The sequence below is a fragment of the Lonchura striata genome, chromosome 2 (assembly GCF_050655825.1).
Source record: "Lonchura striata isolate lonStrDom1 chromosome 2, ASM5065582v1, whole genome shotgun sequence".
Lineage (NCBI taxonomy): Eukaryota > Metazoa > Chordata > Aves > Passeriformes > Estrildidae > Lonchura > Lonchura striata.
The window spans coordinates 89160455-89188260 of NC_140704.1; the positions used below are offsets into that span (position 1 = coordinate 89160455).

The 27806-nt window shown below is 34.5% G+C and overlaps 1 long non-coding RNA gene across 4 annotated transcripts; it reads right to left on the minus strand.

Annotated features, from left to right (window-relative positions):
- Positions 1–449: 449 nt before the first annotated feature.
- LOC110479524 (uncharacterized) lies at positions 450–27806 on the minus strand. 4 transcript variants are annotated; one of them, XR_014952795.1, is made up of 4 exons: positions 26583–27806; positions 20441–20598; positions 3246–3315; positions 450–2062 (listed from the first exon to the last, which is right to left on the minus strand). It is a non-coding gene; the product is annotated as an uncharacterized LOC110479524 (long non-coding RNA). The 4 variants fall into 4 exon arrangements; XR_014952794.1 differs by having other exon boundaries at positions 3246–3439; XR_014952796.1 differs by having other exon boundaries at positions 3246–3439; positions 22681–27806.

Here is a 27806-nt window from a genome sequence, read left to right on the forward strand (position 1 = left end):
TTCATCCCCATGTGAGTTTTCTATAAAAGAGTATTCTTTTCATACATGAACTCCAGGGACATATGACCCAATTTTATTTATTTGAGAAGGAAGATCATGTCCTTCCCCCAAATTTACTCTATCGCCCACTATAACAGAATTATCCAAGCATTTTTCTCTAAAATTTAAAGCAGCAGTCTACATCAGTTATGTAGTTAGAAAGGTCTTCTGAAATCAGGAAACTTTGTGTGAATTGTTAAATCTGCTAAAATTGTTTCTCTAAATAAATAAATTCTGAAGTGAAATGATATATTAAAATTCCAATTTTATAAATAGTTTGTTTTGACCAATAAGTATGATGAAAAAAGGAGAAGTCAAAACTTGACAGTTAAAAGAAAATTATTGGGCCATCATCTGAATAAGGTTTTCTTGTTCCCTGTTGTGATGACAGATTTAAGTGAAAGCTACTGTATAGGTGGAAACCAAATTTTTAATATTGAATCAAATGGATAATCTTTCACAGAGTTTACTTGGTGTTATTAAAAAAAAAAAGTATATTTTTATTTTTTTGGTTTTTACATATCAACCATAAAGCCTTCTTATCTTTCTTATATATTGGAGGATGCCTCCACACCAAAGAGAGTTTTTTTAACATAAAAATCTTGTTCTTTTTTACAACAAAGAAACCAGAAACTTGTTTGGGGAAAATAATGATCTGCAGGACAAAGTAAATATTAACAGGGACTTTGATGAAAGTCTGAAGATTGCTGATTAAGGACGAATGAATGTTAGCCATATACTGATTCCATATCTGTCACAGGATCAGGATGCTAACAAAATGCCAAAAGAATGAGTAAAAGTAATATTAAACACAGTTTCTTCAAAGGATTAATGGGGAAAAGATTTTTTTTTCTAAAGTTTCAGGGTAGGCATGTAAGAATCTTAGACTTATTACGCTATGTGGTACATTTTGAAAGTGAGTTAAAAAATACTTCAGCTAATAACTCTTAGAGGGATAGTAATCTAGAGTGAAGATTTAATGAGCTATTGTGTTGTTTTCACAAGAACACAGTTTTGACAGGATAATTTTGATATGCCAAATGCCTTTTCGCATTTATTGTTTGTAATACACTTTCCAAACCAAACAAAAGGCACTTCTTCTATAGGCCTACTTTTTCTAAAAATAGTTCAATTTGGATTAAAATGAGAGCACTTTCATATAAAAACCTCCCTGTGCCCATGTTGTGGTGCTGAAATAAAGCTCCTTTTTTCACCCTGGAAAACTGTAATCTAATTTTATTTTCTGCAATAACATAAAATCTCTTTAATGTATCCTTCTTAGCCTAGAACAAGGCCAGGAATGTTTCATGAAATCAGCCCACTTTGCCATCTTGATGTTCATTCAGCACTAATGTGACTACAGCCATTAGCTCAAACTCTGTTATTTATGTTCCAAATATACTGTATATTTTTAGAAAGTACTTTTGGGGAACCTTACTGGTTCTGAATCTTATGCAAATACTGATGGCTAACAGAGCTTTAAAAATCATCTATGTGTATATGCCTACGTGTGAGTATGTAAAAAATATTACTGAAAGTCCCATATATTGTTCAAGAAGTATTTAAGCTTTGTCTTCAGAAGTCAGTAATAAGGCTCTTACATTTCTTAGTTATAAAAGCTTCTCATGTTCTGGGACTTTCAAGTTCTGCCATATAAGTGAGATTCAACCACTCAAGCATTTTGACAGAGCTCATACACATTTAACTTCTTTACATTACAAACCAATACTGAGCAATTAAATCTTATTTCTTCTACTATTGTCCATGTGATATGATCCAGTCTGATAACTTTTAGATATCCAGGGTGATGCATCTTTCATATTTCAGCATATCCATTTCCTTGACCATGTAAACACCTCTATTTGCAATGCTTTGGTGTGTACTCTTGTAGGGCTTGCTTGAGGAAAAATACCTGTCTAGTTTCCAGTTTGACCCGCGCATTACTCTATTTTTACCGCAATTTCTGAAGTGGGAGCAGCTTTCTGGATGAAATCTCTTTCTTCTTCATCTCATTACATTGTTTCTATATGCCAAAAATTAAAACTTATTTACGTAATGTACTCTTTCATCTTGGGGCTTATCCATAGAAATATTTTTATTACACTAAAGGGACTCTTTGTACTTGTCAAGGTGATGCCAAAGGCTCATTAGCCAAGAACTTTAAAGAGAGGACCGAAGAGTAACTTCTAATACTGATGTCTTCTTTTCATTTTCTAATGTCTACAGAATTTCTATTTTTGAACACAGTTGGAGTTTTCCAAGTTCTTTTTGCCTATGAAAGGTCAGGTAGAAATGAAATTAACTGTAAGATAGACTCCAATACAGTTTTGTCTATCCAGTAGCAGATTTTCCTCATTTGTAATATTGATTAGGGCTGATTTTGCACATTCCCTGATTTTGCACTCTCATTGGATTACCAGCCTCTTTAGTTTTATATACTGCACCTATGTACATCATTAACCCTCCTGACATATATCACAAAGGGTAAGTGAGAAAATAAGAGTTCAATATTTCAGAATTTTATCTGAATATATTAAAAACATCATTCTTTGTACTGTAGAAAAAGCCTGTTTAAGTTTCAATTAATACTTACTACAATGCATCTAATTTTTTAAAATTTAATTTTCCTTGGTCAGTAATCTTGCTATTTATTATTGTAAAGTTTGAAGTTAAGAGGCATTGATCTACAAAATTCTAGGTTAAATATCATCATTAAACAGGAACAAGAAGAATACAAATGTTATTAAATAAGATCACTGATTCAACATGCATTTGTTTCAAGGCTTAAATATAATAAGTGTTTAGATGTCATTCCGCATTCCACCACCTCTTCATTAGGAGGAAATATTGTACCTCAGCATTCAATGATTCATGTTTAAGTGTTCAAACACATCATGGCATAATATCAGATGCACAATATCAAACATCTAACATCAAAGCTACTTAATAACCAGAAAGGGGTGAAGAGTATGTTACAACCTGCCCCTGAGGGTGAGGGTCACTCAGCTTTTTGTTAATAGATCCATTGGGACAGGTTAGAGTGAAATGAACTTGAATGATTGCTGTTTTGGTTATTATTATATATAGTAATATAGCAATATAAAGGCATAAAGAATAAACCTGAAGAAAATGTATAAAGAAGAAAGAACAGCAAAGGATAAGAGTAGAAAGATATCACCATCTGTGAATCTCGTGGCAAGACTTACTTGTTACAATTCAGATATCCATTGGTCAAAGTGATGGTCATAGTCTTGATCGCTTGGGAGTGGTCAAAATCTCGGAAAACACAAAGTTCAATTGGTTAATACGCACTTAAGTTTACATAGGAACACCCAGGTAACTTCCCTGAGGTGAAGGTTTACAGTGTCTATTGCAGCACTGTGGATCATGCACAGTCCACCTGTGGAAGGCCCCAAAAATCAGTGTGGGAACTGTTCCGGTGTCTTTGGTGTTTTATGACATGTTTCAATGACGTGACAGCCGCTTCTCACATCAGCATAGTTGAACCACTTAAGCCCCCTCAGAAACGAATAACACCCTCAGTCCTGTGTGTGGATGTCTGTGCAGAGGGGAGTTTTTACAACTGAGCCAACTGTGCAAGGGAGTACTGTTATGATAAAAAAACACTGTCCTTTCAACACACACATCTGGTTCAAAACCCAGCTTGTAGTCTCTGGTGGTGCACATTCACTCCCTCTGCCTTATGCAGATCAGACATTTTGCCATCACATACCCAAAACCTCTCCTCCTTCCCTTTGTCCAGGAGGTTTAAACCTGCCCCCAGCCAAGCTTGCTGCTGTTTCTGTAAATGGCCAATTGTTTTGTGTAATTTACAATCAATATGTCAGTCCCCCACAGAGTGTTAAAGAAACTTCCCTGTCTGCTCATCCAGAAACTGCTCTGGCACACCCACACTACCTGAGCTGGGACAGGGAGTAAATTATATAAATCAGTGAAGAAATGTCAATTTTTTCAAGAATTATAAAATTGAAATTTGGTTGCAGGGGATCAGTACTGATATTACTCATGATGCGGTATGTTTTAGTTAAAGTTTTCATTAATGGTCTTGTACAAAAATAGGATTGTTTCTTTCTCTGATGTTTTAAGGTATCAATATTATAGAGAAAAAGAGGTGCATACAGTAGGAATAGGGTGCTTTGAAAGCTATAAAGTTGTCTCATATAATGATTTTTTTGTGGAAGGATATGTATTTACTGACTAACAGCAATATTATTTTGCTACAAATTTTAAGATCAGAAGTTAAAATTATAGAAGAATTATAAATAATTTTAAAATAAATAAACATATTAATTATAATAATATATAAAATTAAATATAAACTTTTATATTAAATTATATCTGTGTATAGCAGCTGATACTACATTAAGTGGACAGGTCTGCATTCCAAAATGGGAGAGAAGAAAAACAAAGGGTGACTGACACAAAGAAGAAAAAAAGGCTATAAACAAGTACTAAAGGCTATAAACAGCAAGTCACAAATAAGCTTCTAATCATCACAACAGTGAGGGTTTAGAACAGCTTTCCAGTAGTGCTTGTGCAAGTAAGAGTTTATTAACATTTAGATGGTCCTGATGCTGTTTATGATAAAAGGTTTATGACTGATTGACTGTGATTAAATTCTTCTCACCTATTCTTTTTATCCCATCTTTTGGAATCTGGAATCTACTGACAAAAAATTATGCTGTTAAAGAGGTAAAAGTTACACTTTCAAAAGTCACCTTCTCAAAAACAGTTTGTTTTATTTCCACAGGCACTATAAAATACTTATTTGGAAGGCAAGATCAGGGTAAATAAAAAGTGCTTTGCCAAATTAAAGTGAAACAGAGTTAACATTCAAAAGTGTATGACCTATATGCACATCCTGGATTGCAATTTCTGGGTAGGTAAAGTGTTGGTGTCCAGCTAAAAGAGGGGAAGGCAGAAATCTCAAGTGGACTTAATTTGGATTATATTTTGGTTCCATGGGCTTTCCAAGGTTCCATTATCCAAGACTTTCAGTGTAAACTTCTAAGAAAATGAAATATTTATATAGCAAATCCCCTTGCTATGCCTTTCCAGTCCTTTACTGTCACACTATGACACAAAATAACTCACACACGCACGTGGGATGCAGAAGAGGGAAAAAGAGCGATAAGAGGAAGTTTATGATTCCACAATATATAGAATTCAAAAAGTGACAGTGGCTTGAAGGGTGAAATTGCCATCTCTCCAACCACACTGGTCAAACCAACAGTCCATCAATTCTCTCCTCCCACAAAGAAGAAGGCAAAACAATCATTATTTACATGAACAGTGTGAGAAAACTCCAGTAGAAATATGTAAACATCAGAAGGCATAGAAAATTTTTAGAAGAACTTTGAAACTTAAAAGAAATATCATTAAAAAGATCAGATGATTTTCCTGAACCATTATGATATCACAATTCATATACAAGTGACATTTTAAAATTTATTAATTTCCTGATGCCAATTACATCTTTGAAAGGGACCAACTCCTTTCTGGTTTGTATGGTTTTATGCATGTGAGTTACTTCTTTGTTTAACCCAAGTTGCTATAGATTTATTTCAGTGGAGGAAACATACTAGCTTTCTGTGCTCATAATTAGAGTGCCATTTAAGAAGATAAAAAATAGAATTTATGTATATTTTTTTCCTGACTCCAGGATCAATCTGCAATTCTAGTATGAGCTCTGCATTCTCTTGGCCAAAAATTCTTTTCTTATGTGTGAATCAAATTGAGATGGTGTTTTGCTCTGAGTTACAATTAATTCCATCTAATGTCAACATCTTCAGTTCACAATTACACTCATAAAATGAGTAAAACTTCACTTAAGTGAATGTAGTTCTGTGCTGCCTTGCTCAAAGTAATGAGAAGTGTCTATGTTTTGACTGTCTGTTGTAGTTTTGTTTTAAGTCAGACAAAAATGATTAAACACAGCAAAAAATATTATACTGAGGCTCCCAAGGTTTATCAAATTTTCATTAAGAATAGAGTTGACTTTGGGTTTTCAGTCACCTTCATTTAACTATTTATTACTATTTGTGATGACTAGGGTATTTCACATGGAATCTAACCAGTAGTTAAGAATTCCAAAGATTTGATGTCATGTGTTGCAGTTCCTCATTAATGTCTTAAGATTCTTATTATCTTTTTATCCATTTGTGTGAAACAGCATCAAGCCATGTATTTGTATAAGATGATATTCTACATTAGGAAATAAAAAATGACAAAGGAAAATATGTTGTGGGCTGAATACAGTAGTGGAGCAAAAATAAGCTGCAGCTCAGAGAACATTTAATATTTTTATTAAAAGTGTGCGTGTGGGAAATAGCTACAGGAAGACATGAAGAAGATTTAAAATGGTCACTTAAGATACATAGATGGAGATGGACTGCAAATAGTATGGGTAACAGCACTGCACAGAAGTTCTTTTTAATAATTTTCATTGCTAATATATTCTTTATTCAAGCAATAGAATGTATCCTGAACTCAAGTCTGCTTGCCACTGCCCACAGTAACTAACTCTGTTTAAATAATTTGGGATTCTACTAGCATACAACTGATGTAAAAATTTAATCAAGACTATTACATCCTCTGGCTGTAAACCAAATATGCATTTGGATTTTCTTGTGGGAATTCCAGTAAGACTATTATTAAAAACAAACAAACAAAATCCCAGAACCAACCCCCCCCACAAAAAACCCCTCCAAACCCACCCCCATACATAATGAACTATGTAGATTAATTAAAACCCTGTAGCATCTTATCATTCTTTCTCTATTCAGTCTGGTTTTAGATATAGAAACTCAATAATAAATTAATTTATTTCTGTTTAGCCAGTTGAATGTATTCTTGCATTCCTGAATTAATACTCCTGTAGTCAAGCTACTCAAAAACTTAAGATTTAGGTAGCTTACACATAAAAGAGAATATATAAAATAACTTGCAAAGATAAAAGTAGAAATAAATAATCAGGTTCAGTCTTAAATGTACTTAATAAAGAAAAGTGTGGCACTGTTGTATGTCTACAAGCCACAAATGTTTTATAGGAAACTGCCAATAATTTTATTTTTCATTTCTATTGGTTTTAGAACTTTCCAGAGGCAACCAGAACTTTATGTAAGTTTACAGTAGGATTTTATGCTATGTAAAAATGAATTTGTTAGTCATTTATTGTATTGAAGTAGCACTGTGCTATGCACTGCCAAAACACAGTGGCGTACAAACCTCTACATCTGAATACCTTTTGAGCTATGCAGGCAAGAAAAAGGCAAAGTATGAGAAGATAAACAGCACTGAAAATGTAAAGAATTTGTGTGCAGCCAGAACTGTGGCAGAGGCTTTGAAAAAATCCAAATATTCCTGAGTATCCCTGAGACTCTGCTCATTCTTCTTAGCAGATAAACTGTGCAATTTTTAACAGATCTGTGGGCACCTTCCAGCAGCAATGGCTGCTGACAGTGGTTCTCAGCTCTTCCATGCTTCTTCAAACTTTTTTTCCCTGAATGTATTGTTTCTTCTCATGTTTCTTTTTTGTTCAGTCATTTCCATGCTGGGATAAACTTTGTAAATCTTTTAAGAACAAAATTAAGGACAAAAGATACCTGGTCTCCTGACTGATCCTTAAGTGTTCAGCTTGGTAAGGCAGTGCTTTAATGTAACCTCCACACTTCAAATTTTTTCATAGGAAACAGATATTTGTAAATCAATGCTGTAAACTCATATTCACATAGGAAGCCAGTCTCTCTCCTCCTGTGTTTGCTGGCTCAAGTGCATTGAGACAGAGGTTGGATGTCTTGCAGTATGCAATTGCATTTGTGCTTGGCAATCTCAGGAAGATGGTGGCATCTGACTCTCTTTGGGATTTTTTTGGAGCTGGACCTAATCTTGTTTAATTGAGTCTTTCAATTCTGTTTTGTTTATCATTTTAAAATGAATTTCCATGCCAAAGTTTTTTTCTCCATATCACAATTCTTTTAGAGCACAACTACCACTATCTTTGCTTTTACATTTTTCATCTTACATGGCTTTAATCTATAAACATCCCTCTAATATCTGAAGCATGGGTATAAAGAGGATTGATATCTTGTGAAGGCTGACCTAGAACAGAGACTAGATAAAGAATATGGTAAAGAATAAGGAAAGAAAAAGGTAGGTATTTATTAACAGATCCACCTTGGGCAGCACAACCCAAAATGGATGATAGGTCACAGGGTCTCACACTTATACATTTTGGTCCATTAGCATATTGGAGCTAATTTTTCAATTACAGCTTTAGCCACGAAGTCCCTTCTTTCTTGTTTTCTGTCTTCGGTTCACCGTTGTTTATGTTCTTGGGCCTGAGATCTGGATCGGCTGTCCTTGGGTCTCTAGCTAGAGAAGGAATTGTTTTGTCTACCTGCTCTGTAAAGAAAACTTACTATCCCCTAATATGAAGCCTAGACTTACACACTAAAGCAGAGCAGAATCTGAAAAATATAAAAGCTAAAATCTGAGGCATCAGGTCTTCAGGTTCTTCTCAGTGGTGCCTGGCGATAGGACAAGAGGCAAAGAGCAGAAACTGATGCACTGAACATGAGGAAGAACTTTACTGTGCAGGTGACTGAGCACTGGAACAGGTTGAGAGGCTGTGGAGTCTCCCTCCCTGGAGATATTCAAGAACTGTCTAGACACAATGCTATGTTCTGGGATGACCAGAATCATTAGGCAGGGAGGTTGGACCAGATAACCCACTGGTCCCTTCCAACCTGACCTATTCTGTAACTCTGTGAAACTCTTGCATGTCAATACTACTCTTCAGAAAGATTAAATGAAGGTCATATACCTGTGTCACTTGAAACTGGGCTGTATGTTACACCCAGGTTTGCCTAGCAAATCTAAGGATACCATAACCTTTCTTTTCAGTGATTGTAGGCACGATTCATTCCATCTACCTTTAGCCAAATAAATTCAAAGATCAATTACATGGAGTGTGATGTTCCATCCTTAAGGAGAAGGAAGCACCTAAGGATTCATAAATGCTTGTGGCTGAAAGGAAGGACAGAAGTCAGAGGGTCCAAAAACAATGAGAAATTTTTTTTAATAAATTGGACACTTGGCATGGAAATTGCTGTTTGTCCCTGCCACATATATAAACACACAGCAGTGGGTTTTGAATAAAAGAGTAGGGTGAAAGGGAAGACAGAAAGTAAAAGATAAACTAAAGAGGGAGAGAGAAAAAGAGAAAGAAAGTGAGAAACAGAGAGAGAAAAAGAGATCACAAGTCTTGGTTCCAGTGTTGATTCAGCTGAGGGAATGTCAGTCCTGGCTTAAGTGTCAGTCCAGATGATTGGATGTCAATCCTGACTTCAGCGTGGATCCAGCTGCATCAGTCCCTCTGACGGGATGTGCAGGGTCCTGGGGCCACAACCCAGGTTTGGTGGGGTACATTTTCATGAGTAGGTTTGTCTGCCTTGAAGATAGGTTTTCTTGCTTTCTATGCAAACTATTTATCATGTGAAGTTCATTCTTTTAGACTGTTCTAGGAAATGAGTAAGAAAGCTTTGGGATTCTTGGATGGTCTTGATGTCTCCCTACAGTCTGTTCTACCTTCTTGGCCTTATTCCTACACTTCTACTGCCATTTTTTGTTGTCTCTCTATGGACTAGAACAAGGATGTTTATCCCAGAATAGCGCTGCCCTGTCTCTGCATGACCCATCTTCTCCAGCCATACCTTGTTCTTTCTCACATCATGTTAATATTAACAGTCTTTTCTTATTGCTAACAATTCTTGTCTGTTATTAATAGTGTCCGGTTGACTCCACCATCTTCTGGCTATGGGTGTTTGGACATACAAATTAGCCTCTCATCTTCTGGGATTCAGCATGGAGTGAGATGGGCATCATCCTGAAAGTAATTCATCCTGACAAAAAATGGTTTTCCAAGGAAAGTGGGATGAATCACACCCAGAGGTTCTGTTATCACTTCTTTGATTTCGAAAGGAGTTTAAGTTACTAGTTTTGGACAAAAATTTACCTGCTTTGGAGTTGGGGGAAAGGTGTTAGGGGTGACTATCACTATGTGATCAAAAAGATTTTGTTGTTATGAAGAAATGGAAATTCAGCAAACTGAAAACAGCTGCATTACTACCTCTGATAATTTGAAAAGGAACAATTTATAACACATCTTTAATGAAATAGACCAAGAAACCAACTTTCAATTTATTCTGAATACATTTTCCCCTTCTTTTTCTCATGTCTCCAGGTTTACTTTATAAAAAGGCTTTTCAAAAAAACAAAATCAAATATCTTACTTAATCTATGCTCACTTATATGATGTTTAGGAAAGCACAGGCCAATAATTTATCTTAATGCAAAAGTGGACGACAAAGAGAGGATGGTAAGTGAAGAATTATATTAAGAGATTGAAAAGTATTTGGATGCCATCTCATTTACTCCAAAGATTTAATTGAATAAAAAAATCTTCTAAAAAAGAACATGAAGTGATCAATAGAGTTTATTTAAAATCACAGATTAATTATTTGAACTGGATTAGAAAGGCTCCTTTGAAAGTAGATAGCATTCACCTCTCAAAATAGGATTTATTTGTAGGTGATGACTAATTAAAAGTAAATAATATCTCTTTACACTGCAGGCCAAAAAAAAACCCACTTCTCTAACACATATTGAAAGCCAAAGTACTCCTGACAACAACACAGAGTTAAACCACTGTGTGATAGTGCTGCAATATGCCCTGTCCTGTAGAGAGCTGAGTTCATGATCAAATGGGAATTTTGCTTTGTAGACTGATGGAGGCAGGGAGACTGTTGAGATGTAATGAAAAGATTTGCCTATGGGAGGCTTCTGTTCGTGTGCAGATGTCCATCACCCTCTGTGAGATAATTCACACTGACATGAAGCAGTAACTTCACATCATAGAGACTTTCTGCTACTTGGTGAGCACTGGTGGAGGAACATTGTAAAAGTGGTATCACTTCACTATGTAGTGGGATGCAAAAAAGGTTTCTCTTAATAAGGAGCATAATTGCATATAACTGTAATCTAAAGAAAAAATAATAAGCAACTAGACATGGAAAAAGAAATTCCCATTTAGTAGGTACTCTCATACACATTTCTCATACTTACAATATGAGTAAATCACTTATATTTTGCAACAAGGCAATCTGTAAATAATGTTTCCATAGAAAAAATACTGAAATTTTACTCAAAGGAAAGAAGAAGCTGCAAGTCTTGTAGTGTGGTATAGCAAGCTATTCTGAGTATCTATTCAATATTACTCCTTAAGGATGGTAACTAGGTTGGAGCAATTAAATTTTCATCCAATCAAATTGCCTAACTGCATCACATCCCAAAAATGCTGGTAGTGTGAGCTACATATGTATTATGAGGATTTGTGCTATAGGTAGGATTAACAGAAGACTAAAATACCATTAAAGAGCTGGTCTAACATACTTTTCAATGCCTTTGAGCCTGGTGAAATTTGTTACTGTGAAATCCTATTCACTGTAGTCAGTCAAAAGGAGACAGATTAAGAGATTTTTAGTAACTTACATCACTAAAGTTATATTCCTGGCCAAAACATGCTAATAGCCTTTGTGAAGGTTTTATGGGAATTATAAATTATACAGGCCTTGTAACAGAAGAAAGCTGTATTGATAAGGGACTTCCCATTTTCCTGTCTAGCAGTTTCCCTCTCCTTAAGCATAAAGATGCTCCTACCATCCCTGAATAGACAATGAGTGTAGCAAGGGCAGGTATGAATGTCAATGTCCCAACACCTCTTTGATACACTGGAAAACAATACACAATGCACAATATACAATAGATAATACAACCCAGTTTATTTCCTTGTTCTAGGATGCTTTATTTATCTGTTTTAGACAAGTCAAATATTGGTTGGGGTATCCTAACTCACTTTTCCATTGTGTTTTTCCGTTATGCCCCATTCTCTTCTCGTGTCTTCACTTCTAGTACAGCAGAATCAGCCCCATCTTTTCCAAGGCAAATGTACTCTGTCCAAATGGGTTACAAAGACATAACATTTTGTTCTGACCTTGCCTACTGTTTTCACTTCATTCTCTAAAATGATTTAGCTTTAAAAAGAACAACTGGCCTACACATCAAATGGTTGCTCTGCATGGTTTCAGTTAGCACCTCAATTATATCTCAAGAAAGAGCCATCCAGAAATTCCACGCTTTTGCACTTTCTGTACATAACCCATTTTGTCAGCCATCTTGCTCCCAGCCCTTTTTTATTTTCTTCCCACATCTCAATTGCACATGTGTCATTCTCCAGCAGTCAGACCAGGCTGGGAATTGTGGGCTTTCAGGGAAAAGGAGCAGCCTGGGACCAAGGTTCCTGAATGAGAGGGAAAGTCACAAAGCAAATAATGGTTCAAAAAAAGAACTCTTTCATCCAGTGAACACTAGCCCAATTATGTATTTTTCAGATTTTTGAAATGCTGTAAAATTACTTCAGAGGCTTTTCCTTCACCAACCTCATGTCTGTACAGCAAATGGTATGAAAAAATATTTCTAAAACATTTATATGAGAAATCAGTTAAGGTTTGAATAGAAGTATTGCTAATCCCAGTTAGCTGCCTGATTTGCTGGCTGTGACCCACCCACTACTACTAATGATAACATCTTCTTCCAAAAGGGTAAAAAATATTAAGTCTTTGTAGGTTTTTCCCATCTACTTCCAGAGTTCATTCTGTTATGGGAAATTTATGTATCCCTTTGCAGAACTTAAGTGTTTCTGCAGACCTCTCCCAACTTTATACCATCATTATACCCTCATTTTTAAAACAGCTGAACTGGAAGGTGATACAAGAGGCTCCAATTTATCTCTTTAAATAGAAATTAAATTTTATAACACCCTAGTTGCCTGAGGTTACTGTGCACAACAGCTAAGAAGGATATTGGGCTTTGGATGATTTTTCTTTAAAAAGTCCCTGTCTATTGCAGTATAAAATGTTTAGAAATGATGGAAAGAGCTTATTTTTTGTATCTCTTCTATGTATTTCCCTGCTCATTTCCATAACACTCACAAGAAATACATCCTGACATCCACATTATGTGGTAGGGAAATTTCATTTCTCCTGTGTTTCTTAGATGAACTGAACTCCCTTTCTAGCTTTAATTTCATACCTATGGTTTAAAAGTAGAAGATACATATGTTTATTAAGATTAACATATCTTAATATTCGATTAGATATAGATTTGGCCTAGATAAGCTACTTCAAGCTTAAGATGTATCCCTTCATAAGAGGGTGGGCATCAGCTTTTGCTGTGTTTTGTCTGTGTTCAAAGACCCCAGTGGGCACAAAGAATGGTTGGGTGTGCACTGTGAATCAATAAAAACAAAACCAAAACCCATGAAGCCTCTGTCACAAATGAGTGTTTTCCACTGATTAAAGAATCATCAAAGCTTTTGTCTAAAAACAGGTTTTGGTGTGAAGTTAGTGTGAATTTGTGACCATAACCTAGTTATCCTTCTCTGCCAGCGTGTTCTTAATCATTTAATCCCCTGGTCTGAGATTAGATTGGGCATGGCCCAGCATCTTTCATAGCGTCAATTGCAAACTTCCTAAAGATGCTTTGAATTTTACTAAAAATGCCATTGATGAAGAAATTATATAATATTCATTCTAATATGGACCCTTGAAGGAACTTGTTACCGGTTTCTATTTGAACATTGAGAAACTGACTGAAATTCTTCAAATGTGGCCATTCTAACCAATTCCTTATCCATCTAACAGTCCATCTATCCAATCCATATCTTCCCTACTTAGAGGTAAAAATGTGGGGATCCATATCAAAGATCTTACAGAAGATAAGGTAGATGATGACCAAACCTCTTCACTTATTCACTGATGCAGTCACTCCACCCCGAAAGGCCACTGTTAGATAAATCAGGTAGAATTTGACCTTGGTGAAACCATGTTGGTTTTCTCTACTCCCTTGTCCCTGTGTTCTGTGGTCTTTATCATAATTTCCAGGATAATCTGTTCCACAGTCTTGCCAGACACAGAGAGAAGCTCGTACTTCCCAGGGTCTTTCTTATTACCTTTCTTGATAGTGGTTGTAATATTCTCTTTTCTCTCAGTCACCAAGGACTTCACCTGACTTCTATGACTTTTCAAATGTGATAGAGTAGCTTAATGACTTCATCTGTCAATTTTCCTGAGACCCTGGAATTCATCTTGTCAAGTCCCATGGACTTGTGTGTGTTCAGGTTTCTCAGGTTATCTTGAAAGTGTTCTTCTGTTACCAGAAATTTAGAGATATAGGAAGACTGATTGCCAGTAACATCTGAGGCAAAAAAAAATCGAATACTCATGTTGCTGTATAACTGATAGAACAGGTTTCACTGAATCCTGTGTCACATAAAGCAGTAGAAATCTGAAATTAGAAGCAAGTTGACTTCTTAGTGCATGAAGTACACAACAATAATGAAAGAAAAAAAACTAGAGTGTTTGTTGAGAATTATATTTCAAAATATACATGAGCCAAGTGGTATAATATTTCTGAAGTACAGAAAAAGAATTTTCTCATCCCTTGAATAAGAAGTCAATTTAATTAAATTTTAAATATTAATAAATAATTTAAAAAAAATAATCCTCTTGATTTCAACATTAGCAGAATAAAATTATGATTATAATATGTTAGTAAAAGTCTCAGGTAAATCCAACTCTTTCCAGTTTCTATATAGTAAAGGTGGAACCATCCTGTGGTCAGAGATCTGGGTTTTCACATTAAGATGCTCAGCTTTCTGAGAATTAATTGATTTCTCCTGTGTGCTAGTTTAACTCCAGGTGACAACCAAGCCCCAAGTGCGCAGCTCCTCACTTACTCCCTCACCAGTGAAATGGGAGAGAGAATCAGAAGAGTAAAAGTGAGAAAACTTGGGGGTTGAGATAAAGATCCCTTTTAATGGGGAAAGCAAAATATGCACATGCAAGCAAAGTAAAACAAGGAATTAATTCACCACTTCCCACAGACAGGAAAGTTTTCTGCCATCCCTAGGAACTCAGGGGTCCATTATGCATAACAAAGTCACATGCCATCACTCTAAACATCTTCCTCACTCTTTCCCTATCTTTTATTTGCTGGAGACAGCCCCATATGATATCAAACATTCCTTAAGTCAGTTGGAGTGTGCTGTGTTCACTCCCAACTGCTTGTGAACACAGCTTAGTGTCTGCTAGGGTGGTGTCAGAGGCAGAAAAGGCCTCAAGTCTCTGTAAGAACTGTTCAGCTGTAACAAGAAAATTTCTGTGTTACCAGCTGTTTCCAGAATGTGACCAAAGCATGATCCCATATCAGCTACTATGAGGAAAAATTATGTCTACCCCGACCAAAACCAGGACATCTTGAAAATCTGTGTTTGCTGGATTTAAAATGCAAATAGGATCCTGCAAGTAAAGAAACTTCATTTAAAATAACACTCTCTAAACTACAAAACAAAAACTAATAGCTTTGAGACATCTAAGCATCTTTACTTCTTTCAGCAGAAGGCTGATTTGGGAAAATATGTCTATTCAAGCTTGTCACTGGTCACCATAGCATTGCTTCTCATGACCAGAGATTGTGTATATCCTCAGCTACTTATCATTCTCCTCTAGATACACAAAAGACTGCAAATGGTCCTTACCTGAAATAAATAAATCTTTCTTCTTTGCCCTGGCATATTCTGCAGTGCAATTATATAGCACTTCAACCAAATATAGGAAATGTAAGCAGTCTTGGCATTACGTAAGTCAGGAAAAAAAAAAAAGGCCAAACCAAAGCAATAATATTAACCTTCCTCATTTGGATAGAAAAGACAAAAGGGAGATAATAATCTGCCTAAGGGAGAGGCTTGGATTGCTTTTTACTTTGAAGTAATAATTGTCCTACAACCATATATATAGCTTGGAAGAGTTGAATGCTTAGTATCTCTTCTTTGCGAATTTCTGATCCACTGAAATAAGCAGTCTTTATTCAAGATCCAAACTTCTGTTTTGATGAGATCTTAAAATGCTTTCACTTTGGGGTTTTCTCTCACCATCTTTGTCTGAATTTCTTGGCAACTTTGTATAAGAGAGTTTCTCGACTTGGATAAGATACATCAGTATTATTTGGCAGAGGGTCAGCACCCCACCCTTAACATAAGACATTGAGACCAGCTATAGAGGACAGGCATCTGGTCTACTGGTACCAGCTCTGCTAATGGATGTCTGAGGGACAATCTGCTAGAAACAGATTCCATGTACACTCTCAGTGTATTTTACCTGAAGTTTTCAGATTCAAGCCTTCAACCTCGTTACCTTCTACGTTATAAAAGTATTGCTACTCAAGCCAATGAAACTACAAAAAAGCATCAAGAAAATAACAAAATTAAGTATCAAACTGTACTGGGAGAAAAGTGTTGTCAAGGAATTTATTTGAAAAAGAAATTTCATTAAAACTGTACCTTTGGCTATCAGGACAGTGATCTATCAAGATCACTTTAGTGCAAATGCATATAGGACACTCATGATAAAAGGAATGGAATTGAAAGAAAAAATGATTGCTTGCAACTACAAGTTCTACATGACCTTGAAAGTGGAAGATCACAAAGAATTCAAATATATGATGCAATATAGAAAAGATTTAAAATACTCTTAAAAGAAACAGCTGTAGCAAGATGAGAAGAAAACAGATAATTGACACCAGATGTCCCTCTCAGACGGTGATGAAAGAGTAATTACAGAGGGAAAGATAGCATCCTGCAGAGAGCAGATGAGCTTTACCAGCAGCTCTACAAGAATGCATAGAGACAAACATGACAAGTTTCACCACCTCCTATGACATAAAGGGACATGAAGAAAAAATCTTATACCCTCAAAAGGAAGATAGAGAAAGTTGTGAAACCTTTAAGAAGAAAAATACCTGGAACAGATGGCATCACTAGTAATATCATTAAAGTTGGAGGGAAACCAGTAACCCATCCAGAAAAGCTAATCAACTTGAACTATAGTGAATGAAGTGTCAAAGGACTGGAATTATTTTATAATCACTCTTCTGCATTGTAAAAATGCCAAAGGTACTAAGAGACATACAGCCTTCTTATAGGTTTCCAGCCATGTTCTTATATTGTTGATCACATTAGCAGAGCAATTGACTTTTGTAACAGCTACAGTTCAACTACCCTAAAATAGATAAAAAATACTTAATAAAGCATGTTTCATATTCATCTAGTAAACTACTAAATACACATAATTTCATGAGATAAAGAATATCTGTCAGATTGTCTACACAATTAAATAATTATATAGCAATGTATGAAAAATAGATTCCTCCAAATCAAACTCTAACAAAATGACTCAGTGCTCTATACCCACTCCCTAGGGAGAGGATGAGAGGGATCATGAACTATATGTGACAGATGTTATCAGAGTGCTTAAAACTCTACAGAAAAGAGATTGCATTATAGTGATGAGGGTGACTTGAGAATCTACAGGAAGGAGAAAATTATGAGCAAAAACTAACTTCTGAATGCATCTACATATCCCTTCTGCAAAAATTTTAATATTGATGAGAATGTTTTCAATATGTAACAGACAAACATTTTGCAAAATTTAAACCTAGTAGTTTTTAAATAATTTTTAATGTTACTTTAGACAAAGTGTTCAGAACCAATCTGATTAGATTTGCTCAGTACCTGAGCTTATATAAAAATGCTCAATTGTTAGACACTTAAAAATATGCATCTTTAATAAACTCATCTGTATTTCATAAGTTCTGAATAATACTGCTACCCTATTATTATCTTATATTACTTTTTGGATACTGAAGAAAATGGCTTTTAATTAACCTTTTACTTAATTATTGTTTTCTTGATTTGATTCTAATTTGTTAATGCTTTGTTAGTCCAAAAACCCAACAAATTGTTTTGTTGTTCTAAACACCAGAATTAATTTTGAATAATATGTGCATGACAAATATGCTGTTCTATTTTCTTGAAACCTTTTAGCTATTTTTTTTTCTAATCAGCTAATGTATGTTGGAACACAGAAAGGTGAAAGCATGCTAGACCTTTTGTGTTACATAGTCAAAATGCTTCCTGAGGCGCTCTAATTAAATAGCTCAATGTTAACACTGTATTTTTAAGATAGTCTGGTAAGAATATTGACACGATAGTGAATGAAGAATTTAAATGTGACTTCAGGTTAATTTCCTCATACATTAGAAATATGGAATACTTTCCCTCATTGGAGAGTGGAACCATTATAAAATTGCACAAAAGAATGATTTATTTATCACTAAGAGTGCATTTATGCTTTAAGATTAAAATGTTGTGCTTAGAAATAAATCTTAATTGGATGGAGAGTGCCTTATCAGTACAGATAGTATCGTTGTTGATAGATCAAGGCATAATTGCTTCTATTCAATGAGCTTTGGATTACAGCCATGGTGAAGTATGTTTTTTCTTATTGTCTCTTTTTTAAAAAAGCATGGGTAAAATAATTTGGATATCAGTCTAACAATTATGCTTTCTTTAACATTTGAATTGATATGTGCAAAAAGGTGTTTCCACTCTCAAGAAAAGCTCAATACTATTGGTGTATTTAGGGTTTCCAGCAGTGGAAACTTTAGAGGGAAAATTAAAAACCTACAAAATATGTTTCCTGTGAAAGCATGAATGTTCCACATAGGGAGCTCATGGTTTTGAATAACACCATTGAGGGTACTCCATCAGGACAACTGGCAGTACAAATGAAGAAAAATACCGAACACATGAGAAATGATAATTATGCAACTGCCATTAGTCAAATCAGGAGGTGGTAGAATACAACTGTAAGTGACAGATAGAAACATTCTTTTTCTTTTGCTTCCTCCATTTCCATTTCCTCCCCTCTCTCTGTCTAGATGAGACATTTTTTTTTACTCTGGAATTTCCTGGGAAAGTAGGGCATTAAAAATAAATATGAACCATTTTCCCTTAACTTGAGTTTAGCAGTGTTTTGTGAGTTTGTCCAAAACAGGTAAATAATGAACAACATTGTCCTCTGATGGACTCTGTTTTCCTCTGTTGAGACTAAATATACATTAAATAATTCTATGTCTGGTTGTGTGCAGAGATACACAAAAATAGTTGTAGAAATAGAAACAAACAGCATTTTCTGGACAAATTTACATGATTTTATGAAAAGCACTAATGTCTTTCTGAAGTAAAAATCTCTGCTGAGATGGCTCCCTAGCTAGTTTACAATGTGTCTTTCTTTTCAACTTATTCCTCTAGAAAGTAACAATATTTTCAATGAAACTATTTACATTTAAGCATAAGTTTAGGTGTTTTGCCAGATCAGGACCTTATAATATTATCAATTCTCTCTACATGTCCAAAATAGATGGGAGAAAATATAAGACCTGACTAAATAATCTCTAGAAAATTGTAAAAACATTACGTGAACCTTTTCAATGTTTGCTGTTCCCAAATAGATTGAAATATCAAAGCAGTTTTTGAAATTCTGGTTTTGATATATTCTTGATCCAACAAAATTGTAAATTATTAGATTGCCAAGAATCCAAAGGAAAAGAAAGAAATTCAACATATCTGAGGGTTTTTTATAATAAGTGGTCGATTTTCCAAACCTGGAAATTTTCATATAATCTCCAACAGATTTAGAATTTTTTTCTATACTAAAATTAAAACTCAAACTGTTAATAATCACAACTGAATCCCAGTGTTTCAACTTGAGTTTCCTCCATTACAAAAATCAATATCAAATTCTGCCAGTATAAGCTTTTCAGAATTCTCCCCTGCTCTATTACACATCCATAAACTAGGGACATAAACCTGAGAAATATATTAATTTTATTTTCTAATGTTTTCATGCTTTTAAAGGTAAAGAGAGAAGCAAATGACGCTCAGCAGAAATAGTAAGCATTTAAGTAAATAATAAGTAGATAAAAATTATACCACTGGAAATATTTTTCTTTTCATTCAGAGCATACCCATCTTTTATAGAATGATGGAATCATAAAATAGCTTGATTTGGAAGGGACCTTGTGAAGGTTACAACCCACTTGCAATGAACTGGGACATCATCAAATAGATTAGGTTGCCCACAGTCTCATTCAACTTGCCCTTGAATATTTCCAGGGTTAGGACACCTGCCACCCCTTCCCTTCCCTTCCCTTCCCTTCCCTTCCCTTCCCTTCCCTTCCCTTCCCTTCCCTTCCCTTCCCTTCCCTTCCCTTCCCTTCCCTTCCCTTCCCTTCCCTTCCCTTCCCTTCCCTTCCCTTCCCTTCCCTTCCCTTCCCTTCCCTTCCCTCCCCTCCCCTCCCCTCCCCTCCCCTCCCCTCCCCTCCCCTCCCCTCCCCTCCCCTCCCCTCCCCACACCTGGATTACCTCTGAAGATGGCCTTGTTCTTTCCAGGATTACTAATCCTGATTTAGTGAATGAAGTCAACAGTCCTCAAGGAACTTTATGGAAAAATTTTCATTGATTTCAATATGTTCTTCATACCATTAAGTTCTTCACACCACTCAGAAAATCTTCCTTGAAGTCTGAGTGTGAGGACAATAAGTGTTAAAGAGGTTTTGATCAAATCCCTTTCTAAGCTTTTTCCCCAGTTTAGAAATTCTTTTTAAAATCAAACACATGTTGCAATGCAAAAACAAGGCCAAAACTGTCTCAGAATAGAAAATTAAATATGTTTCTTGTTTGTATCATACATTTTTTGGGAAAGAGATGAGCCTCACAGAGAAGAAATAAATTGTCTGAGAAATATAACAGATTCAATTCCCTATATTAGTGAGCTGTGGAAATATGTAAAAACAGGACCATTTCAAGTGCCTCCCTGTAAATTTTCATTTTAATTTTGTCAAGTTTTATAGATATATCCTTAAAATTTAGATTTTTGTTATAATTTTTTTTAAATAGGAACTCATCACAAAATCATTGAATATCTGAATTTTTCTATCTGTCCTCTGTAGGTAGACACAAGAGCACAAATACAAATACAAATTTATATGGTGAATTTGGAAGAGAAAATATAATTTTGATAGTTTCTCTGTCTAGCATTATGGAAATAATAGCTACATATATATTTTCCACATCTTCCTTTGCCCCCTGCATGAAAGCATATATGTACATATAAGCAGGGATATTAGTAACAGAGATCAGAAACTTGTTTTTCCTTTTTCAAAGTCCACATATATTTGAGATGTTCATACATTAATACATAAAAAGTTATTAGTTATTTTTAAACATACTGTTTGTTACTCACTTAAGTTTTGTGGAAAAGTAATGTGAATATATATTTATTCCAATTTAAAAATACTCACAGCATTGAAAAAAGGAGAGGTGACACTATTTTTGATATAAAAAAATTAATGATGAGTCAATTTTTAAAATAGTCTTTACAGGCTATTCTTTAAGACAAAAATATTAGTAAATTACTCAATTTTAGGCATAGAAAGGGAATATATTACTTTTTAAAATGACAATTGCTACTTCATATTTTTATAGATATATAAATATACCTGTAGCAAAGTAAATATATTTTCTAAGATGTCCCTGAAGATTAAATCAAATCAGGATCTGTGTTTCAGGAAATATAACTGATCTCTGTATTACAGCAGCATGCTGATATACATCCTATTTTTTATTCACGTTCATAAACAAATGAAATAGAATTACTGGAAGACTTGCCTAAATATTTGTCTGAAATGATCCCTGGCTGTTTGGAGAGGTGGATTTGTTAATCTTTTTTTTGGCATTTCAGCCTCAAAGAACTGCTCAAAATGACATCAGATCTCAGATTGCCAGGATAGAAACTAGAGCTACAAAATGATCTATCTCCTGCCCTCATTTACCTACTGAAATTTTCAAATAGATTAAGAAAAATATTAAGAAATTTTTGCAAGTTAGTTTTGCATTATTTCAGTTAGCTTCCTAGCTGGTTAGCTAGAATTTTAGTGTTATTTAATTATTAGTTTATTGCCACAAATTTTTTACATACCTAAGTATAAAATGGCAGTAAACACCTTAATGAACATACAGGTGTCTTGTCAGTGAATCAACTCAATATTTCATTTCTCCATTATAAAGTTATATTCCAAAGTACTTGATATCTTCCCTTTCATGAGTTTATTTTGGAGTCAAGTCAGTTTCCTATACATCAAGAACTCTTTTATTAAGTTTATATATAGTTCCTTTGATTGCTGAGGTGTAGAATGCCTACTAAACGTAACACATGATGTGTGGTTTAGGTCATGGTCTTGTAAAAAATACTCTTTGAATCATTTTTGACAGTTTTATAAGCCTTCTTATATCAAAGCCATCAGTGAAGCATGCCTCATTAATTGTGTGAACATCTATTGCCCTTCATGTATACATTTCAAAGTTAGAATTGAGGTTTTTCTTTCCTGCAGTGACATGAAGGAGGTACTTGTCTTTCTAACAAGTGTTTCTCCAAAAGAAAATGATTCATAGCTTTTCCACAGCTTTCTGAGAAGTTACTTACACATCATTTTAAAAAATGCAGTTGACTCATGCAGTTAAGAAGAAAAATTATGAAAAATATTGCCCATCATTCATCTGTTGAAAAAGAAAAGCTGAAGTGCATCCCAGAGTGCAGTACTAACTTTGGAATGTCAGCCCAAAACTCATCCTCCTGTGGGGATAAGACAACATGGCTGTAGATCCCAAAACTGAGAAGCCCTGTTAGGTCCCACTGTGAAGGCTGGAAAGACAGCAGGAGTAGAATAATTCTGTGAATGAAGAATCCACATCACTAAGTATTTGAAAGACCACTATAGCTAGAAAATCAAAGAGCAAGTTGTCTCAGTAGTGATTGCCCATTATGCTCTTTCTTAAGAAATAACTAATAGTTAAAAATATAGTCTAATATAATGCAATGTAATCTAGTATAAATATAGGTGGGATGAGAAAATTGAGAAGAAGAGACTATCAATTTAATCAGGCACTTTTTAAAAGATTTAAAATATATAAAATTATAGATTCATGATGATTTTTCATAAAATATCCAATAGCATAAACCCAGAGGAATAGCTAGTAAACATCTATCACTTTTTAAATGCAACCAAAACCCTCAAATTCCTTTATATTAAAGCAAATTGCATAGGAATAGCAAATAGTGACAAGCAATAATTATTGAATTTCTATATTCATAGAAAACTGGGACTTCATAAATATCAAATAATTTCCTAAACCATATGCAGTGTATGTTAGTTTTCAATAGCTATAAATTCCACAATTATATCCACTTATCTTTTGCTTACTAATCTTTGTCATTATAAATAAATAGAAAAGCTGCAAACATATATTAGATTTGAAAAAATACTAAAAGCCTACCATTTATTTATAATGAAGGAGTTTAATGGACTAACCTGCACCCTTTGCTTCTTCAGATAGACACCTCAATCTTTTCCTCATATATTTGAGATAGGACATAACAAAAAAAAACGCCTTTAGTGAAATTGTATGCACTAAATTTCACAATTCTTTTCACATCTCAGATTTAACTGAAACAAATCTTCATATAAAAGCATAAGATAGTCACTATTTCAGTGGAAGTAAAACATGCAAGTCTGGCTCAAAACAGAAATACTGTTGATATTTCTGAGTAAATATAAGAAAATGTATGTGTTATTTAATGTTAGAGTTAATTAAATAAAAGAGAATCCTAAAATTGTGGGAAATAAAACATAGTTTAACATATGATGCAGGGTAGAATTTTGCCATTTCTGTACGCTGTTTATTACATCTTTTTCATTAGTATAATAGGTTTACCATGAAAAATGTAATATACGGCTTGAAGGCCTTTCCTAACCTTTTATAAATGGATATAGGAGGCTGTGGACATCAATAGCTATTTCATGACTAAATAACCAATAAGAATAAATTTTACACTGAACTTTGATTGGAAGATCTGTCTTCCTCCACGCTTCCAAATATTTACCACCAAACTCAAGCAAACAGACGTCCAGGTGATGTACTGAGAAGGGACCCAAAGTCTGCCTTGCAATGTGCAGTTCTGATCATTTGGAGATATTGACATTCCCTTTTGGAGATTTGACTCCAGTAAAAGACACTGACTCGATCGTAAAAGATGCGACAGGTTTGAATAGTCAAAATTGGGAGGGATAACATCGAGTGCTGAGACCTTTGATACAATTTTCTCTGAATGGAAAGGCCATTATCTATCTCTGGGTCCACTTTGAGATGGGAAATTTCTTAGAAACCAGTATATCTGGGGTTTGTCCTTTTTGCAGCAATGGAGATTAATTTATCCTTTAAATAAACCTTGAAAAAGTGTCTGTCTTCATCTAGTAAGAAAATTATTAAATTATTAATTTATATTTTCATTTATTTGTTTGTTTTGGGTTTATGTTTGTTTAGCTTAGGGTTGTGTTTTTTTGTTTTTTTGTTTTGTCATAAATATTTATTTAATTAAATAACATTTCCATTTAGTTTGTGCTTAAAGAAAATTGTCACTTGGCAGAAAATAAGCCTACTGACTCACCAGGGAAGTGCAGAAAGGATTTATGGTGTCTAAATCACACACTATCAGTCAAAAGTTATGAATATGAATGCAGCTTGTAAAATATCAAGTGAAACTTAGGAAGTAAATGCATATTGAAGGTTAGTGGAGTCAAAGGCTAGCATTATCAAAACAGATGTTTAGAACTGATTTTTCTTTTTAAGATTCTAGCAGTGTAAATATTTTTTATACCTGTAAATTATATGGTTGTAGTGTCTTATTACTCAAAGGAAGGACTGACAGATGTAATAAAACACTAAATCAAGAAATCTTTCTGTTAGGACAATTTTACACTCACAGTGAATGCTGGCTTGACATTGTCCCAGGAATTTTTTTCAGGCTAAAAAATATTATTCAAGTAAGGAATGTTTTTTATAAAATGCCCCCATCTTTTACCAAGATGATTCAAACTAGGAAAACAAGAAGATTGGTGTTGAGAATACAGAAAAAGTATTGCTTTGAACACTGATTTTTTTCTATCATATTCTTTTTCTGATACTTCCAAGTTTCCAGCTATTGAGCAACGTCCAGTTATCCTGGTTTACCCCAACATGTTAGCTTGTTTAGTGCATAGAATAAAAGTCTAGAGTTGTATTAAATTTGATGGAAAAAACAGGTACTTTTGAGAGAAAATAGCTTTAGCTCCATCATGAGAAACAGGAAAAAAAAGATGTTCTTCCTTTAAATCAATGGCTCAATTTGTATATTTTAAATCTATGGATATATTTTAAACACCTAATGAGGTTGGACTGTCTCATGGAAAGGAAGGTTAAGTTTATGAATCAAAATCCTTCAATTTGGTCCTTCAAGGGCTTCACAAACTCTTGGCCCATTGAGCTCATAAAAAACAAACAGGGCAATCTTAATCGACAAAGGGTTATTCTACATTTAATTAGAAACCTGAGTTTTCTGAAGTTGGATTAATGGAAAAATAGGAGACAAAGTTATTGATCAGCCAGCAGGTAAGTGCTCCCATGGCCATGTAATGAACACATCAAAACTTTAACACTGGTCTCTTAAAGTCTTCAATAGTATCTGCAGGTCAGCTTTCAATGACTAATTCAAAGTGAAGGTGCTCAATTGCATATGGATATATTAAAATGTATTCAGATGAAAAATACATCTGAACTACAAGGATATGGACATGTTGCAGAAGGGCAAGAAGCTAACTCAGATGAATACTATATTCTTTGTAAATTATTCACTCAAACGTGATCAATATGAAATAGCATTGCAACTGCCAATGTGCCAATATCCCACAAGTCATGGAAGAAATATTTGACTTGAGGTGGGTAGTGGCAAGTGAATATTTGATTTTGACTTCTTGCAGTTACTAAAAAAAGAAGGTATTGATCAAAGATAGCTAGTTCAAGTAAATTTTAGAAAAGGAAAACAGTTTTCTTTGTGTTTGCCTAAAAAATGCTTTATATTTCTTCTGCAATTATTAAATGGTATCTTGTTATTGAACAGAAAATCAGAAATGCCAAAACTGAAGTGGGCTATTGGAAAAGGATTTAGAAAAACAATTACATCTTTAGTTTTTCTCCTCCACAAAATTATGCATTACACAAATTTGTTGAAGTCCCATAAGCTTAAAGAGATTAAGCTTTCCCGTTGTTTCCACTACACTAACAACTCTGATAATAATGTGCCTAATGTTAATAATATGCCTAATGCTGCAGCAGATCAGATTGGGATTTTTCATTACTTGTACGACATACTACACTTTCCAGAAGAGTTGCTTTTCATAACCATTATGTCATGTACTCTCCTTAATTTGCTTGGGGGACTCAGCTTTCTACCATTAAAATAAAATTCACTATTTGACTGAGAATCTGCACTTTGAGCTAAAACAGATGGAGCCTGTTCTACCACCCATGAGTGTCTTTCTCCCCATCTAGAATAGCATGCAAAGCTTATGTGATGCTCAAAAGATCATTTGACTGGCTGCATTTATCCTTCAAGTTTGGTAAAGACACTTACAAGAAAACATTATCATTCCTAGTTTCAGTCCTGAAACTAACCGCTTTCCATCTCTTCAGGCCCTATAAAAAAGCAAAATCAGAGATCAGATAAATATTGTTTCCAGTCCACTATCCCGTCTTCAGATGCAGTTACATACAAGCTCATAAATGCGACAGAAGCAATTATGAGATTTCAAAACAGTCATCCATTCTTTGATATGGTAGCTCTTGAAAGCTGTGTTTTTGGATAAAACAATATTTGAAAACATACAAATCTGTCTTGGACATGCAGGTGTGTTTTTTTTTTTAAAGATTGCAAATCTCACAAGGGGTAGATTTTACAGCCACCTATTTAGACAATCTGATGGAGGAAATTTCACCTTGGTGCTGAGTTCAGCCTCATGTTTGGCTAGGTTCAGGAGCACTGCATGAAAATATTTAATGGACTGGCAACCACTGATATAAGTCGGGACTACTTCCTAGTCATGGTGAAACCAAGGGAATTTGAGGTTTTCATTATTTTGCAGTGCCAAGATACTGATTTGCAGATAATGGCAACAGAGGAAATATAGCAATTTTTTTGTCATACTTAAATTCCTGGCTTCATAACAAAATGGTTAAATTATATAAGATCTAAATAGAAGTCAGATGACTAATCTATTGTGTGTTTTGTTTTCTGCATTACATTCTTACTCCGCTATTTTTGTTATATGTGCTTAGAATATGTATTACTTACAGTTCTCTAGAGCTATTAACTTTTGACTTCCAGTTGCTGGAATTTTATCTTCAGCTTTTAATATTTAAATAAGGCAGACCAATTTTAAAATATCTGTCCTAATAATATCTATCTAATCTGTGAGAACAATGACCTTGACCAATAATAGCAGCTTGGATATTCAGAATCTGTGTGGAATTCTGATATAATTGTATTTAAATCTGAGGATTTTCTCAGTCTTCTTTTGCTTTAGCTCTATACTATCCTCCATGTATCTGTGATTATGTCTAGTTGATTCAAATTTACTATGAAGTTGTTTTATTTTATCTACAGTACTTGTATGTAAGAGACTAATAATATTTAAGACTGAGTATTTTCTATAAAATGTAGGTAGAAAACACAGGTATAGTTTAAACACATAAATATGAAACTAGAGTTTGTGTGTCTCATTGGTATGGGCACATCAGCTTCTTTCTACTTACCTGGACGACTTAACCATATATAACCCCTTTCTCTGCAAATTTACAG